The sequence below is a fragment of the Sorex fumeus genome, unplaced genomic scaffold (genome assembly GCF_029834395.1).
Source record: "Sorex fumeus unplaced genomic scaffold, SorFum_2.1 ptg000034l, whole genome shotgun sequence".
Lineage (NCBI taxonomy): Eukaryota > Metazoa > Chordata > Mammalia > Eulipotyphla > Soricidae > Sorex > Sorex fumeus.
In genome coordinates this window covers 47,291,207-47,308,344 of record NW_026606091.1, presented here as the reverse complement: position 1 = coordinate 47,308,344, position 17,138 = coordinate 47,291,207, and the positions used below count along the sequence as shown (strand labels likewise).

The 17,138-nt window shown below is 39.1% G+C and overlaps 1 protein-coding gene across 1 annotated transcript in view; it reads right to left on the bottom strand.

Moving 5' to 3' along the window:
* Nucleotides 1-17,138, bottom strand: part of KIAA1958 (KIAA1958 ortholog) — a 183,989-nt gene that overhangs the window by 51,327 nt on the left and 115,524 nt on the right. The window lies entirely within an intron of this gene.

Sequence of the window (17,138 nt, the reverse complement as noted above, 5' to 3'; positions counted from 1 at the left end):
AATGGGCACTGGAGGAGGGATGAGTACTCAATCATTGTACAACTGAAACCCAATCACAAAAATTTGTAAGTCTACAAATGTACCTCATGGTGTTTCACTAATAAAAATTTGAAAAAAAAAAAAAGGGAAAATCATCAAGTCTTTCATTCCAGTGTTTTGATTAGAATGTTTGGTTTGCATCTCACACCTCAGAGACTGGCCCACATCCAAAAGAACAAAAGCAACCGATGCTGGCGCGGATGTGGCGAGAAAGGGACACTCCTTCACTGTTGGTGGGAATGTCGACTGGTTCAGCCCTTCTGGAAAACAGTATGGACGATTCTCAAAAAATTAGAAATTGAGCTCCCATTTGACCCAGCAATACCACTCCTGGGAATATATCCCAGAGAGGCAAAAATGTATAGTCGAAGCGACATCTGCACTTGTTTGTTCATTGCAGCACTCTTTACAATAGCCAGAAACTGGAAGAAACCTGAATGCCCAAGAACAGATGACTGGTTAAAGAAACTTTGGTACATCTACACAATGGAGTACTATGTAGCTGTTAGAAAAGATGAAGTCATGAAATTTACATACAAGTGGTACAACATGGAAAGTATCATGCTAAGTGAAATGAGTCAGAAAGAGAGGGATGGACATAGAAAGATTGCATTCATCTGGGGGATATAAAGTAACAAAATATGAGATTATTACCCAAGAATAGCTGAGATTAGCACCAGGAGGATTACTCCATAGTTTAGTGGCCAGCCGGGCATTCTAGAGGAAAGGGCAGCTCAGATAGAGAAGGGAGCACCAAATAAAGGGTGTTTGGAGGATCCTCCCAGGACAGGAGATGCATGTCGAAAGTAGACTATGGACTGAACATGTTTGCCACTCAATGCCTCTTTTGCAGACCACAACACCCAAAAGGAGAGAGAGAACACAGGGGATTGCCCTGCCACAGAGGCGGGGGGATGGGGGGACGGGGGGGGATATTATCCATGGTGGTGGAAAATGGGCACTGGTGGAGGGATGGGTATCTGATCATTGTATAATAGAAACCCAAGCACAAAAAATTGTAAATCTACAACTGTACCTCATGGTGTTTCACTAATAAAAAAAAAATGTTGGGAAAGAAAAAAAAGAATGTTTGGTTTGTTAGTAATCCAACTACATAAAGCTGCATAGATTAGCAGACTACTTCACCAGCTCTGGGATTTTCAAAAGATACCACAACAAAGTGGTTTTTCAGAAAAGCTTAAATTATTTAATAGCAAGAACATTTGTACAGTTGGGGAGTTGGTTTCGGATCCAGAATGAGCCAATTCCGAATTTACTCATACTGTTTATTGTTTCATGTAATCTTAGTTCTTGTGATACTAAAACACAAGAGGCTCTCTGCTCTCACTGCTGCATCAATTCTTTCTCTTGGCTTTATCCACAAACAGGGTAACAACAGCCAGAGCTGAAAAGGAGCCGTTTATTCCACTAAATTCCTTTTAGGAGTTAAAGAACCTCTTCCAACTAACGGTATTTAGTCATTACTGCAATAACTGTGCCACATCATAAATCCTATTCTTATACAGGTGATGTCAGAATTAATATACAATACTTAAACTTCTTCCTCCAACTAATCAATTTCAATAATTTCCTTGCAATTATTACCTTTTATTCTAGCATTTGATTTAGTTTTTTAGTGTTCCCTCAATACCAACTACTTTAATTATTTGTTTAAGAAGTTTCTTTAAAATTTTGACTCACTATTTTCCATTATCTTCTCTCACTTTTCTTCCCAATTTAAAAAAAAAAAAGCATGTAGGGCTGGAACAATAGCACAGCGGGTAGGGTGGACCCGGGTTTAATTCCCAGCATCCCATATGGTCCCCTGAGCATTGCCAGGAGTGATTCCTGAGTGCATGAACCGGGAGTAACGCCTGTGCATCGCCGGGTGTGACCCTAAAAGGGGGGAAAAAAGCATGCATTCCCGCACTGTTGGGACATAACACTTACTATATTTACAAATCATTCTTCAATATTGTTTCTAATCATAATTTCCACAGTTTGGCCTTGGTCTTACAACTAAATAGAATCAGTGCTTACCAATGCTTTCCAAGTCTCCATCTCTCAGTTGGCCTAAGTTTGTCTTCAAATCGCTTATTACAAGAATAAGTGTTTGTGAAAATAATGTTTTCCTGAGGTATTGATCAAGGCTGTTTTTAGAATTTATCTTTTTAACTGACCAACTGTTTGACTAAGTACAAAACTCTCCAGTCATCTTTCCTTGTCCCCAAAACAAGGGCCACGCTGTTCAACTACCCTCTAGAATTCAGTGCCATTAAAGAAAAGTCGGGTGTCAACAAAATCCTTCATTAAAGTTTTCTGGATCACTGTTCTTTTTGTTGGGACTAGGGGGAGGGGAGGCACACAAGTCTGAAAATCTAATGATTATTTCTTTATTTATGAAAGATAAAAAAAACTTAATAGGTCACACCTCATGGTGATCTTGTATCTTTCATATAGAGTGCCTTTTCAAGTCATTAATTCACTATTTTTCACTGCCTTGGTATACAAGACATGTCCCACAGAAATGGCAAGTGGTATGTTCTTTGCACTGTTCTGATTTCTCTTTTCCTCTCTGATGTCATGCAGCCCAAGGAAACTAGCAACCCAAGCTCCCAAGCTCCCCATTCCAATTCTTAAAGGTGATGGCTCATTCAATATGTGCCACGTCAGCAGAAAACATGGGTTTCACACCTGCAAATGAGCTGAACAGTCCCATTTCCTGATGTCAGATACAAATTCCTGTCTGATCGCCACAGGTGGCAGCCTTACTTTACATGCTGCTGTTCTAGCAGAAGACTTCTAGCCAATTTTAGAATATCTTTGTTTTTGTTTCTTCTTCTTGTCCTGAAGTGATTTCAAAGACAAGTCAGAATTCGGACCCATTTCTTACTGCAGTAACTTCTAGTCTTGCACTTAATAGCAATCCCATAAATGTTTGTGGAATGTTTTTTAATCTTATGAAATCCACTTTGTGAAAAAGATTTATATTGCTGAAGATTCTGGCATTCATGAAGACCCAATAGTCAAACTTCATTAAACTTTTTTTGAACGTATGACATAAGAATATAACCTGAATTCTAAATAGCTTTATAGAATTTATAGTTTATCTAATGCTTAGCTAGGAAAATATTTTTCAACACAAAGATACGCTATACAGATCACTTTCAATTTTCTGAAGAGAGGTATACAATTGGTTCAGTGGGCAATCTGAGTTACTATTATTAATGAAAAAAGAAACTCATGCATTGAGATGAGCAAAATAGTCTATCATATTAAGGAAGCTGTTATTAATAACATTTTTTAATGGAACATAGAAAAAATACCAAGTTCTAGTCCAAATATTTGGAAAACTAAATGCAGACTAAGTGACAGCCAAACAATACAAATACAAATTACTTTCTCTTGGGAGATGGGATATTTAACAATTAGAAATAAAGTTTTACAGATGGTGAATGAACAGGCATCAGAATTATGTTTTTCTATGGTTCCCATAAACCTATACACCTAACAGCTAAGGTAATATGCTATTCATCAGACTTCAAATGTAACTAACATGGGACTTGTTCCCACAAACAGATTCTTTCACTTAGCCAGTGTTCCAACATCTGCCTGTTTGCCCAAGTCTGAAACCTGAGCATCATCCTAGATAACTTGCTTTCCCTTACTTCCACAGCGCATCATCTCAAGTTCACCTGCATGGCCTCCCTCTCTCCCTCCCTCAGCACACTTAATAACTAAAACATGTTAGGAATTACGCAGATTGCATCTATAAAGGATAACATACGAGAACTAGTACTTCCTTTTGTGAATTTGTAAAAAGAGAAAATAGTGTACAAATAAACAAATCTTAGGCACACTGAAATTTGCTATGAAGAAGAATAACAGAATAGAGTGAAAGAATGAGTAACCCCTAAAGGATAGATTTTTCAGAAAGAAGTCTTAAGAAGACACTTTAGTTGGAAAACCTCAAAGTGAGAAGCCAGATCCTAGAGTCTGGAAGGAAAAAAAGAGTCGAGGGTGGGCACCACTTAGGACTGGGAAAGAGGCCCCAGGAATTCCGAGCTTCCACATGGGCTTGGGGGCTGTTCCTGAGACTCTGAGTAAAGTTATTAAAGAGATAGCTTTTCTGTGTACTTATTTACATAATTTTCATGCCTCATTAATTCAATTATTTCCTCTCTTGTTAGGAGATGGCGTGGAAAAACACCTAATTAGTGCAGTATCTTGTGTTCTCATTTAATTTAAGGAGATTTATGTTAGATTTAAATTCGAATCCATTTGCTTCTTTAGCACCCAATTTAACAAAAAATAGACTAAGCTATCACATCCCTTTTGTGACTTTATTAAAGCAATACATCTAAAGCAATAAAAATGTTTCTTGATGTTTAACTTCTTTATTATTTTCATTTCTGTGAAGGATACTTTCTTTTTTTCTTGATGGGGAAAGAAATGATACTCAAATCCTCGTTACAAACCAGTGAACTTACAAGAATGTGTTCCAGGGGCTGGGTATGCAGCTCAGGGGCAGAGTTCATGCTTTATAAGAGCTCTTAGACTGAATCCTAGCACCCCACTCACCCCCCCACAAGAAAAGAATTCATTTTAAATCTGGAAAGTACAAGTGTATGTTAAAAAGAGATAGCGTAGATTCATGAGACTGCAGTTAGAATCAATATTTAATCCACATTTGTGACTATCTATTGTGTTGTCAAGCACCTCGAGAAGAGGTGAAGGTTATAAGCAAGGGCCAAGTCCTTGGTGGTAGTATATGGTGTAGCTTACTTTACAGAGAAATGACAAACATAAATAAAACAAAAAAGACCAGACATGCACCATGCAATTGTGGCACAGGCCCCAGATCTCCAAGGAATTCATCAAGTAATGCTTTAGCTATTCCATAGTGAAATGGAAACTTTTTGTTGTTGTTGTTGTTGTTGTTGTTGTTTGGCTGCCTGGTCTTCGGGCCACACTCACTGATGCTTATGGTGTTGCTCAGAAACCACAGAAACCTCTAGAACCAGGGATGGTTGTGCGCAAAGCAATGCCTTAACCCCTGCACTCTCTCTCTCTCTATGGAATGGTGGGACCTTGGGTTAGGTGTTAAGGGATAGGACCATTTGGTTAAGGATAGGAGAGAGGGCACTCCAGGAGCAAAGGGAAAGAAATGAGTTTTGCTTGTACTCAAGAAGACTCTAAACTACAGAGTTTGACGAGGGAGAAATGAGTTAGGGAGTAGAGAAGGTGGGAGAAATCAATTGTATATAATATGAATTAAAAAAGACCAGGCATGCACTATGTATATGGTATCTCTTCTATCTCTATGAAGACTACATATCTGAAGTTTAAAGATTTTTCCAAATACCAAATGTTTGAAGAAAATGCTTTTTGAAAATCTATTTGAATATCCTATAATAAAAGGTTGGGTTTTTTTGTTTTTTAAGAAATAAAAGAAACAAACTCATTGTATTATTGAGTTGGAGAGATAGTACAGTAGGTAGGGTGATTGCCTGGCATGCAACCAAGTTGGGTTCTCTCCCTGGCACCACTTGTGATCCTTAAGAACAGAGCCAGGAGTAAGCCCTCATTACAGCAGGATGTGAACCATCAACCAAAACCAAACCAAAACAAACTAGTTAATATGATAAGCTCTTTTGAGGAGGAGAGGAAAGATGGACAAAGGGGAAAAAATTAAACACACTACATTAGCTCAAAAATATAAATGCACGGATCTCTAGATATTTCATTTTGACTTTAACCTTCAATTTTCTATATGGCCTTCAGTAGACTAATGCCATAGGATTCATTTTTGAAATAACTTCAAATGAGTTTATTTAAAAATATTTCTAATGTCTTTCCAATTTACTTTTGCCTCTTTGTAAAAAAAAATTTAAAACCTCCAAAAATACATATGCATAATTTCTAAAAGCTGTATTTGAATCATGGTATTTGCAACTTTGTACCTGAATAGGTAGGGTTACAAATATCAGGCAGAAATAAAATTCAAACAGAAACTAAAAGAGACCGAATTTGGAATGTTTAGGAAAAAGCAGTGGGTTGATCAGCTATGAGCAAATGGAAGACCGGAGCAGAATGTGAAACAAGAATTAGACAGGAGTTATAGACTGAAGTTCTTATGTAGGGTGTTTGCATTTTAATCGAAAGTACCATTTCTATGGTGTAATGAGTTCACATAGCATTAACACGTTTGTTGAACAACTCTGAACTACAAAGAATAAACAAAACACAAATATTACAACTCTTTGACTTTATTCAAGTGTACAGAAATGCAGGCAGATTTTGAAAGGACGTCAAGAGAGAAAAAAAAAGAAGGTGGTACAGGAGGGCCTTTCATTTTATAGCTCCTGGCTTGAGGACAGGCTATTTTCAACACCCAGAGCAGTTAAAATTCTGATGAAAAACCCGACAGCTTTTTGGCCATTATAAATCAGGAGAGAGTTTGAGGCAGCGATTACAAAAGAAAATTTAAGGGAATGTGGTAGTAATTAGAAAGCTAGAAGCAAGGGTGGTGAAAAAGTTATAACACATTTTGTTTGTTTATTTTGGGTCATATCCGGCCATAAGGGAGGGAAAGGGGAAGGAGAGAGGGAGAAAGGGAGGAAGGATGAACGGACTCAAAGTATGTATCTGGGATACAGGACAAAATTATTCAATAGGTGAAGAATAAGGACAACATATTAAGACCTGATTTGAGCCAAATGTTGAACTGCATAAAATAACATCAAATATCTATTATAACAGTTAAGTGATGAATAGAAAATGTGCTAATAAGTGAACATATATGAATCCAACAGAAATAGCATCTATTTAAAATTTTGATGGCAGCAGTGCAATTTGTGATAATTAAGCCACAGCCAAGTGTGAATCACTGGTGGTAAAGGTTGTGTGAATGTGTTAAAATGAACCAAATATTAATTTTAGAACCAAAAAATATATCTGAAATTAAAAATTCTCTAAAACAGAATGGAGACAACAAAAAATCAAATTTCAAACCTGAAAACAGCACCTGCTATTATTATCTTCTCCTAAATCTTATTTTTTAAGGTATACCAATTCCAAGTCAGATTTCCTTTCTTTTTATATATAAATGTCACTTATGTATTTCTTGGAGGGCTGGGTTTTGTGATAGTGAATTCCTTTAACTCTTGTTTGTCTGAAAAGCTCTTTATTCCTCCTTCAAATGTTAATGATAGCCTAGCTGGGTATAGTAATCTTGTGTGAGGTCTTCCACTTAGCCATTTAGCACTCTGGGCATATCATGCTATTCCCTTCTGGCCAGTAGAGTTTCTGCTGAAAAATCTACTTCTAGGCTTAGGGGGTTCCCTTATATTTAATTCTCTGCTGGTTTAATCAATCTATCTATCTATCTATCTATCTATCTATCTATCTATCTATCTATCATTTTACTGCTTTTAGAATTCTCTTTTTATCTCTGATTTTTGTCATGTTAATTATAATGTGTCTTTACTTTCTTTGTTTGGAGCTCTTTGAAATTCCTGGATCTGAGGGATCTACTTCCCATTGGGGGGAAAGTTATCAGCTACTATTTAAAAAAAATACTTCTGAGTGTTGTACTCCCCACCCTCTACACCCTTCCCTTCCTTCCGGAATACTGTAATGAGAATGTTGTTCCTCTTGCTGCTCTCTCATATAGCTCTTATGTTACTTTTGTCATATTCAAACTGTTTGCAGGACTTTTTGGATACTTTCCACTACACTGTCTTTCAGCTCACTGTTTCTATTTTCAGCTTCTTCAATTCTGCCCCTGAGTCCCTCACTACATATATTTTTTAGGTCCGCTACTGTACTTTTCAGATCTATAATTTTTGTTTGGCTTTTCTCAAATATTCTTTTTGTTGAAGTTTTCTTCTGTTGATATCATTTCAATGAGCACATTAGAATGACTGCTTAAAGTTTTCTTAAAAGCTGTGTAGCTACTGTATTAGGAATTTTTTCAAAACAGTTGTTTTGATCTATTGGTGAAGGTGAGTTCCTCCATTTCCCCAATATATGTAATTTTCCATGAAAGCTGGGCGTGGGTGGGGAAGGTGGTGGCAGGGATTTACAGAGAGAACTGGGCGATGACTGAAGAATTTTGAGTACCAACTATAGCACTGAGGTTGATCAGCCTTGAGCAACAAACAGGGAGTAAAGGTTGCCAGCACACTGATAGCCTAGTGGCTGCAAAGGCCAGTCAAAGGCAGTGGGTTGACAAGGCAGGGGGTTCCCAGCAGGAAGTTAGGCCCCCTTGCTAACTGGCTCTGCTTGGGAGGACGACAGGTGCCTTCTGACCACGGGGGCGCTGCTAGCTTACTAGCAATCACATGAGGAGAGGCAGGGGCTAGGTCTTCTGGCTGTCAGGAGTATAGACTCTTGGTAAATTTCTCGCACTTACTTCCCAGCTAACACTGTGCTTTGCTAAGGGGAGACTGAACTCACCCGCTTTCCTCACAGATTAGCACTCTGAGTCTGCTGTTCTGGAATACGACCTTCAGCTATCAGCAAGACTGTGAAAGGACCAAGACCTAGACGATTCTGGCCAATACCTGTCTCCGATGCCTGTTTATAGAATATATTTGTCTCTCATTTCAATGTAGTAAACATACAATCACAGAATTAGGGTACCCAGTGTTCACTAACTCCACACCTTGTGTAAAATTCAACACCTCAGGAATCTCTCCCCAACTGCAGCCTTGCTGTCTCATGAGGAGGTGGGCAGGTTTTTGCTTGGTGAGGATATCTCTCTGTTTTTAAATCAACCAAGGATTTCCTTTTGTTCCCTGCTATGGAAGTTTTGTTCACGGAGCTTTCAGTGTTTGTGTAGTTTTTCTCTGGAAGGTTACGTGGGTGATACTTGGGTTCTGGTGTTTCCCGCATTCCAGGAACACAGTCTATTTAAATGATTCCAGGAGGAGGTTAACATAAGTTTCTTCCAACCTAGCTATTTCTAATCTACCTAGTAGAGAATTTTTGGGGGGTTTTTTGGGTTTGGATTTGGACTGGAGGTCACATCTGGTAGTACTGAAGGATCACTTTTGGTAGAGCTCAGGGGTTACATGGAAACCCAAGTTGATCTACACACTGTACTATTGCTCCCATCCAAGAATTTTTAAAGAACAAATCAAATGTTCTTTCCTCACCTTTGATATCATTTGTTTTTAGAGCTGTGGGGCAAACCCATTCGGGGTATGTGTCTTACACTCAATTCCAACCCTTGTTCCTCCACCTCTGATAATCTTTATTCCCCTTCTGTTGTTGTTATTTTCTCCCATATTCTTATCACTATCTGATATATCTACTAGCTCCCTTGTTTAGCATTTTCTCTCTTGCTTTGTAACAGTCAGGACATTGCTGTTTTTTTCCTGAGGTCTGATAAGGGGAAGCATTCCATAAACATGTATTGACTGAACAAACACAAAAGCTCAGATAATTCTATGTGCGATTTATAGTTCAATTTAGACCAAGTATACTAACTGCATTTAGAGGGCCTAAAAAACAAATTAAAGGCAGAAATTTAAACTGAGGACTTAAAATCAGAATCTCACCTAATCTCACCTAACTTTGATAATGCTCTGTAGAGAGCTGTGATTAAAATGAGTAATGTGGATCTCTGTAATGTGATTTAAAATGACTTATGAGGCCACTGGAAATTTTTTCAGTGCTATATCCATAGGAAATAAGGACCTATCAGCCATCACATGAATTGCTACAATATTCTATTTCAGATTAAGAAAAAAAATACTTAAGTTCACAGAAACTTAAGTGTGTGTGTATATATATATGTACATATATATATATACACTTAAGTATACACATATTTATACACACATAAGGGCTGGAGAGATAGCACAGTGGGTAAGGAATTTGCCTTGCACGTGGCCAACCCGGTCAGCCCAGGTTTGATTCCTCCACCCCTCTCAGAGAGCCCGGCAAGCTACCGAGAGTATCTCGCCTGCACAGCAAAGTCTGAAAAGCTCCCCATGAGGATTCGATATACCAAACACAGTAACAACAGGTCTCACAATGGACACATTACTGGGCCAGCTTGAGCAAATCGATGAACAATGGGAGGACAGTGCTATATATATAAAGGTATAATTCCCTCACCCAGTCCCGACCTCCATTTAAAAAATTACAGACATCAAAGTGTTATTCATTATGTACTTTTTTTTTCTTTTTGGGTCACACCTGGCAATGGACAGCGGTTTCTCCTGGCTCTGTACTCAGGAGTTACTCCTGGCGGTGCTCAGGGGACCATATGGGATGCTGGGAATCGAACCTCGGTTGGCCACGTGCAAGGCAAATGCCCTACCCATTGTATTATCACTCCAGCCCTCATTAGATACTCCTTAATTCACACATTCGAGAGAAATTACATCTTCTTGTGCTTTTTCCTTACATTCAAAGAAAATGATCTTAGTGCTTTTTAAAATGCCCTAGTTTATCATCATAGAATATAGGTCAATTGTAATATTAGTCAGGTATTACAGAAATCATATTGGCCAGCATTCATGCTTAATTTTTGAAAATGGCCGTAGCTCCTAATCCCAGAAAAACTGAGAAGAGCATTATTTACTTTAAAAGTAGAAAACTAATTAAGATAACTTCATGACTACCATAAAATACATTTCTTTCTCCTCTTTTAAATACTCAACTCCTTGCATATTTTATGCTTTCTCTTAAAATACAGGCTATTTCCCAGGACTGTTAGTATCACTAATTGAAGCCAGAATTGTATGCTATTATAGCTACTGACTGGAACGATAGCACAGCGGGTAGGGCGTTCGCCTTGCAAGCGGCCAACATGGCCAACCCGAGTTTGATTCCTCCGCCCCTCTCGGAGAGCCCGGCAAGCTACCGAGAGGATCTCGCCCGCACGGCAGAGCCTGGCAAGCTCCCCGTGACGTATTCGATATGCCAGACACAGTAACAACAAAGTCTCCAATGGAGACATTACTGGCCCGCTCGAGCAAATCGATGAACAACGGGAGGACCGTGCTTATACCGTGCTTATAGCTACTGACCAGCAAACTGTTTTCATGCTCAGTTACTCTAAAAGTGAGAATAAAAAACATTTTTTATATATACATTCAGGAGCATTAAAATTTAGACACTAGTATCACCTTGTTCATGATTTCTTTAATACTTTTAACACCAGTAATCTGCTCATTTCCTTTTGTCATAGCTCATGTAACTAGATTCTCTGGACGATTTTCTCCTTTATAAAAATTTATAAATGAAATGAGAACAGAAGACTCATTTATTGAATCAATGAAGTCCAGGCCCAAAGTATTCCTAAAAAAATCCATATTCTGGGGCTAGAGTGATAGTACATTGTGTAGGGCATTTGCCTTGCACGCTGTCAACCCGGGTTTGATTCTCAGCAACCCATATGGTCCCCAGAGCACCACCAAGAGTAATTCCTGGGTGCAAAGCCATGAGTAACTCCTGTGCATCGTGGGGTGTGACCCAAAAAGTGAAAAAAAGAATTCCATATTATGTTTACTCTATGTATGACTTAACTAAGGCTAGGGAGGTGTGTTTGCTGGAGGGTGGGGCAAGATACTCCCTGTATATAGGAGACTACACGAACACAGCTTAATTCCACAAGGAATTAATTTATGGACAGTAGGGGGGAAGTATCTGCACATTCAACAAGTTTTCAGATGGCTCTAATATAGATTGGTCCAGCAGGTCATGAGCTGGAGAAACAGCACCTTATCCCTCCCCCATTTTCCTTCTAATAGGCCTGAAAAACAACAACAAAAACAACAAAAACCTTTTTTCCTTCAGGTAAACCTGGGCCCAATCACAGAACATGCCTCAACGCCTGGATTACAGAGTTTTCTGATCTAAAGTTTTTATTTCCCAACAATTACTTCAAAAGTAAATAAATAATTTTAAGTGATTTCTATATCAGTTAAAAACACTCCAAAAAATCACACTGGACCAACTGGTATTATTATTCTAAAAAGTAATGAATGAGTCAGAGTTATTTCCCTCTGAAATCCAGTAATTTCAGACTTTTAAGCCTTTAAGGAAACTATTTAAACACCATGATTTACAAAGTTGTTCAAAATAGAGCTTGTTTCAGGTATTCAATGTTCCCAAACCAGTCCCACCACGAATGAGCCCTTCCCTCTACCAATGGACCCAGTTTCCCACCCACCCCACAAGCCTGCTCCCTTAGCAGGCACTTGATAAGGCACTCCCTTAGCAGACACAATATAATTTACTTTATATTGCCTGCGATAACATATATCTCATAATGGTGTTTCTAAAGTCACGGTCTGAGGATTTACTGAGCTGTTAGGTACAGGCTGAGCATGCTGTGTTATTGTTTCCACTCATTGAGCTTAGAGGGCTTATACTAAATTTTCCCATCTAATTTTCTTCGCTTCTCCTGGGCTGTCAGCTCTGTGAAGTTTGGAGGTATTGTGCAGCTGCATAGATGGTCGTATGCTTCAGGGGCTTTGGTGCTGGGATGATCAGCTGCAGGAGTCTCTCTGGCATCTTTCTGAGATCACTTGTAAAGTTGGGCCCTTTCTCTGGCAGCAGTGAGTCAGATGTGGGTGGGTGGAACAATGGACCTTTGAGAGGGCAAGGATTGGGTCTGCTCTCATCCGGCAAAGGCTCCAGAGATCTCAGCCCAGTGGTGGCTGGGTCTATCTGGAATTACTCAGCAGCTGGCTTCTCTCAGAGATTAGTAGCAAAGTTCTCAGACTTCCTTTGTATCAAATGTCCTGCACCCCACCCCTCCCGCCTTTTGGGGGAACTTTTAGCTTTTGGGCCACATCTGCCAGTGTTTATGATTTACTTTCGGCTTAGCACTCAGAGATTGCTCTAGGCAGGCCCAGGGGACCATTAGGGATGCAAGGGATCCAGCCTGGGTTGGCTGAGGGCAAGGCAACTGCCATACCTGCTGTACTATCACTCGGATCCAGTACCAAATAGTTTTCAAATTTAACCCGCTCAGACCTTATGGGTCTCTTGACAAAGGTAGCGCAGCAAAAGATTCAGAAGCTCCAGATGTTTTGTTTCTTGAGGTGTCTGGGATTGACCCACACACATAAAGCATGTGCTCGATCACTGAGTGACATTCTCAGCCATATTCTCGGGTTCCAGTTTGACAGTAAGAGCACCTATGTTCAAATCTCTGTTGTTACTTAATCACAGAGAAGTTTTGTATTTTTTTAAAAAAAAAACTTAACCCTCATTTTCTTCTATTATAAAATGGTTTAATAGGGCCGGGCGCAAGTGTCAGAGCACATACTGGGCAAATTCGAGGCTCTGAGTTCGAACCCCAACACAACATACTTCCCCCAATTAGCACTACTGGGGGTGGCCCCGGTAGCTCCAGTGACCCCAAGCACTTCTGATTCATGTTGGGCAACAACACTGCTGGGAATGGTCCCCATGTGACAATTAATAGAGGGGGTATAATAATCAATGTAATAGTACTTGTCCCAAGGACCAGTCATAGAACTAGGTTTGATCATCATATGGTTCCCTGAGCCCAACCAGAAGTGATCAATGGTACAGAGACAGGAATAAACCCTGAAAAGAATTGGGTGTGGGCCAAAACCTCCACCTCTCAAAAAATTATAAATTAGAATATAATTATACCCATCACTGAACAGAGTAGGAAAGCAAATCATTTAGTTCAGTGATGGAAACAAAAAATCATCTCGGTCAACTCTAAGCATATTTCTGTTTAGAAATGTGTTCAACCTCCTAAATCAAAGTCTCTGAACTTCTTCTGAATTCTCTATTAACTTATTTATTAATTCTTCCAAACTACATCTATAAAGACTACCAATGGCAGGTATTTGTGCATAACCGAATATATTGTGTCATGGACAGCTATAAACAAATGGAACTATTGTCTATATCTGAAACATCACCTTGGAGAACCTCCATTCCAGCTGATCTAGGATCCTATGACTTGAAAATTCTGTTGTGTCGTACTGTAGCACTGTAGCACTGTGCTCCCGTTGTTCATCAATTTGCTCGAGCAGGCCCAGCAATGTCTCCATCGTGAGACTTGTTGTTATTGTGTTTGGCATATCGAATACGTCACAGGTAGCTTGCCAGGCTTTACCGTGCGGGCAAGATACTCTCAGTAGCCTTGGCTAGGCCGGCTGCGCGCAAGGCAAACACCCTACCACTGTGCCCTCGCTCCAGCCCTTCTATGTGCCATCCTGTCACTGTCCTCCTGTTGTTCATCGATTTGCTCGAGCGGGCCCAGTAACATCTCCATCATGAGACTTGTTGCTACTGTGTTTGGCATATCGAATACGTCACGGGGAGCTTGCCAGGCTCTGCCATGCGGGCGAGATATCTTGGTAGCTTGCCTCCTGTTAAGAGAAATTAGGCAACTATTTTACTGTACAGTACTAAACAAAGGTCTGATCATGGAATTCTCTCTTCTAAGAATGCTGTTCATTTTAAATAAAATAAATGAAGGATTCTCCTCAATGGTATTTTTCCAGCATCTCAGGTGTAGCCTTCTACAAACCCTGAGGTCCTCCTTGCTAGCCGGGAATAGCTCTACACAGCCATGTTTGTGTAAGAAGGCTTCTCTTAGAGAACAACATTCAGCAACAACTTAGACTACACAATAAAGCAAAAGAAGACCCGCCGGCAGGAGTGAATAAAAATCAGATGAAGTCTCTCAAACCTCAAACTTAATTTTGAGTCACAGAAAAGAAATTAACTATTCCAAAGGCGAAAGAGTAGTAGAACAAGAGAATAAATATTGTACTATATTAATCACAATAAGGAGCATTTTCGACTTTGCCAAAATATATTCTTAAATCAACTTCAAGAATGTGGCTGCATTTTCAAGCTTAGCAGCATGAAACCCACATGACTGTAATTAATGTAATAAATCATGTTGTGGAATTTTCTACAGAATCTGACAGTCCTCATTGATATACTGCTTATTAGAGACTGTAAAGATTTCTCCCCCACTTTTTTATTATACTACCAGAGACACTGAATCAAGAGTCCCTTCTGATATGCCTGAAATATCTGCAGCTAGAATAATATATAAAAATATATAGTGAGCTGCTGTCATCAGACTTTGATATAAAAAACATGATACACGGTCTCCAAAAAGAACCTTGTTTTTCAATTCTCACCTTCCTTGACTTAAGAAAGTCATGGAAGATTCATGGATTCATTACAGATGTGACGCTTACATTTTCCACAGTTACCATCAAGAAACTACAGTTTTAACATGCTTTCTTTTGTTGGTTTACTTCATGATGATTCCACTAGTATAAAGTGTAGAATAAGGTTGAACAGGTATTTTTTTGTTCTCATACAATCTGTGCATCATTTTCCAACATCTCAGAGTTTTCCAACGTATGGCTTATAAAAAAAATTTTACTGATATTAAGTTGCTCTCAAAAATAAAAATTAGTCATTACACAGTGAACTGATATCAGTGAGCTTTTAAATATCCTGAAAACTTGCTCTGTAAAATTTTTTACCTTCTAATTTAGAAACATCAAGGTCAAAACAGGCGGTTTAAAAGGTATTCATACTGGAAAAAAATAGCTTTATTAGTTTTGTCATAAAAACATGTTCAATACTAAAAATTCTTCCTAAATACAAATATAAAGAAAGCAAAAACTGCCCATAAATCTATCACACAGAGATAACCATTAGTATATATCTTTTCAATTTGAAATTCTAATTAAAAATTACTCAGGCCAGAGAGATAGACCAAGGGGCTGACTGTATGCTTCATATATGGGAGGGCTCAAGGCTCAACCTCTAGCACCGCACAGTCCGTTGAGCACTGTTAATTATGATCCCTGAACACAAAGAAAGAGTAGTTCCCAAGTAGCACAGGTGGCTCTCCAACAAACAAACAGAAAAAGCACACACACACACACACACACACACCCCAGCACTCTCTTTCATCACAGTCTAGTCCAGTCTTTCTTAAGTAAACATTTCTTTTGTGATTTCTCTCTAGAAATACTGCTTTATGTTCAAGAAAAATTACTGTTAGCACAACAGTGCCTGGAGGAGTTGCTATGTATTCCTTTGATTATCTGAAATGACAGAATTTAGGACCTAGTTAAGAATATAGCATTGGATTTTTAACCACTGGCAAATCAGGCATTTCTTAACTACTGGGAATTACCTCTGTTGGCCCAGTCCTCATTCACAGCAGCCTGAGTAAGCTCTTAAAATTACAAGTCTAGCCAGTTAACCACTATTCTTAAAGACCTAACACGAATTCTTGGGCTGGAGAGATAGTCCAGTGGTTAGGGGTAGTTGCCTTGTACATGGCTGGTCAGGGTTCGATCTCCCACATCCTATATGGGTTTCTGAGCACTACCAGAAGTGACTCCTGAGCACAGAGCCCAAACGTCACCAGAAGATTACACAAGCCAAAGTTTTCCCCAATAACATACCATGATTGCAGGGATGCCCAGAAAATATTTATTAATACTTGTTAAATAGGAAATCTGCCAGAAAAGAGATGCTGAAACGATTTAAGAAAATCAAGACTGAAAGAAAACAGGACATGAAACCATCCCCTTTCCTTTGTAGAAATTTTAGTATTTGCTTCAACATTCAACACATATATTTGTCACTTTAACAAAGTAGGCATTATTTTAGGCGACTTCTATATTTGTCTTTTCTACTGAAAAGACGCTTTGATCTTCATTGCTTTTCTGGGGGGGGGGGGAATTAGATAATAAAAGTGGATGGAGACTGGGACTAGAAAAGGAAAAATGAAAGTTTGAGAAAGGATAAGAAACGGAGGGAAAGTAGTCATGCGAGAGGATTCCCAAGGACTAAGACAGGATGTGGATGCATGGAAGAGAAATGCCAATGGCAAAAGGCACGGCCCTGGAGAAAATGCCTAGGCCAGCGCCCGGCTCTCCCACTCTCTTACGACAGGATCCCTTGCAGATCACCCTTCCTTCAGCTTCCCCACCTATATAATGGAATTAATTATAGTCCTAACTTCAGGGAGTTCTGAGAACTGAGTTACCTTAATTAACAAGCTAATAAGTAGCCTGTAACTACTGGCTATTATTTTACTATTTTGT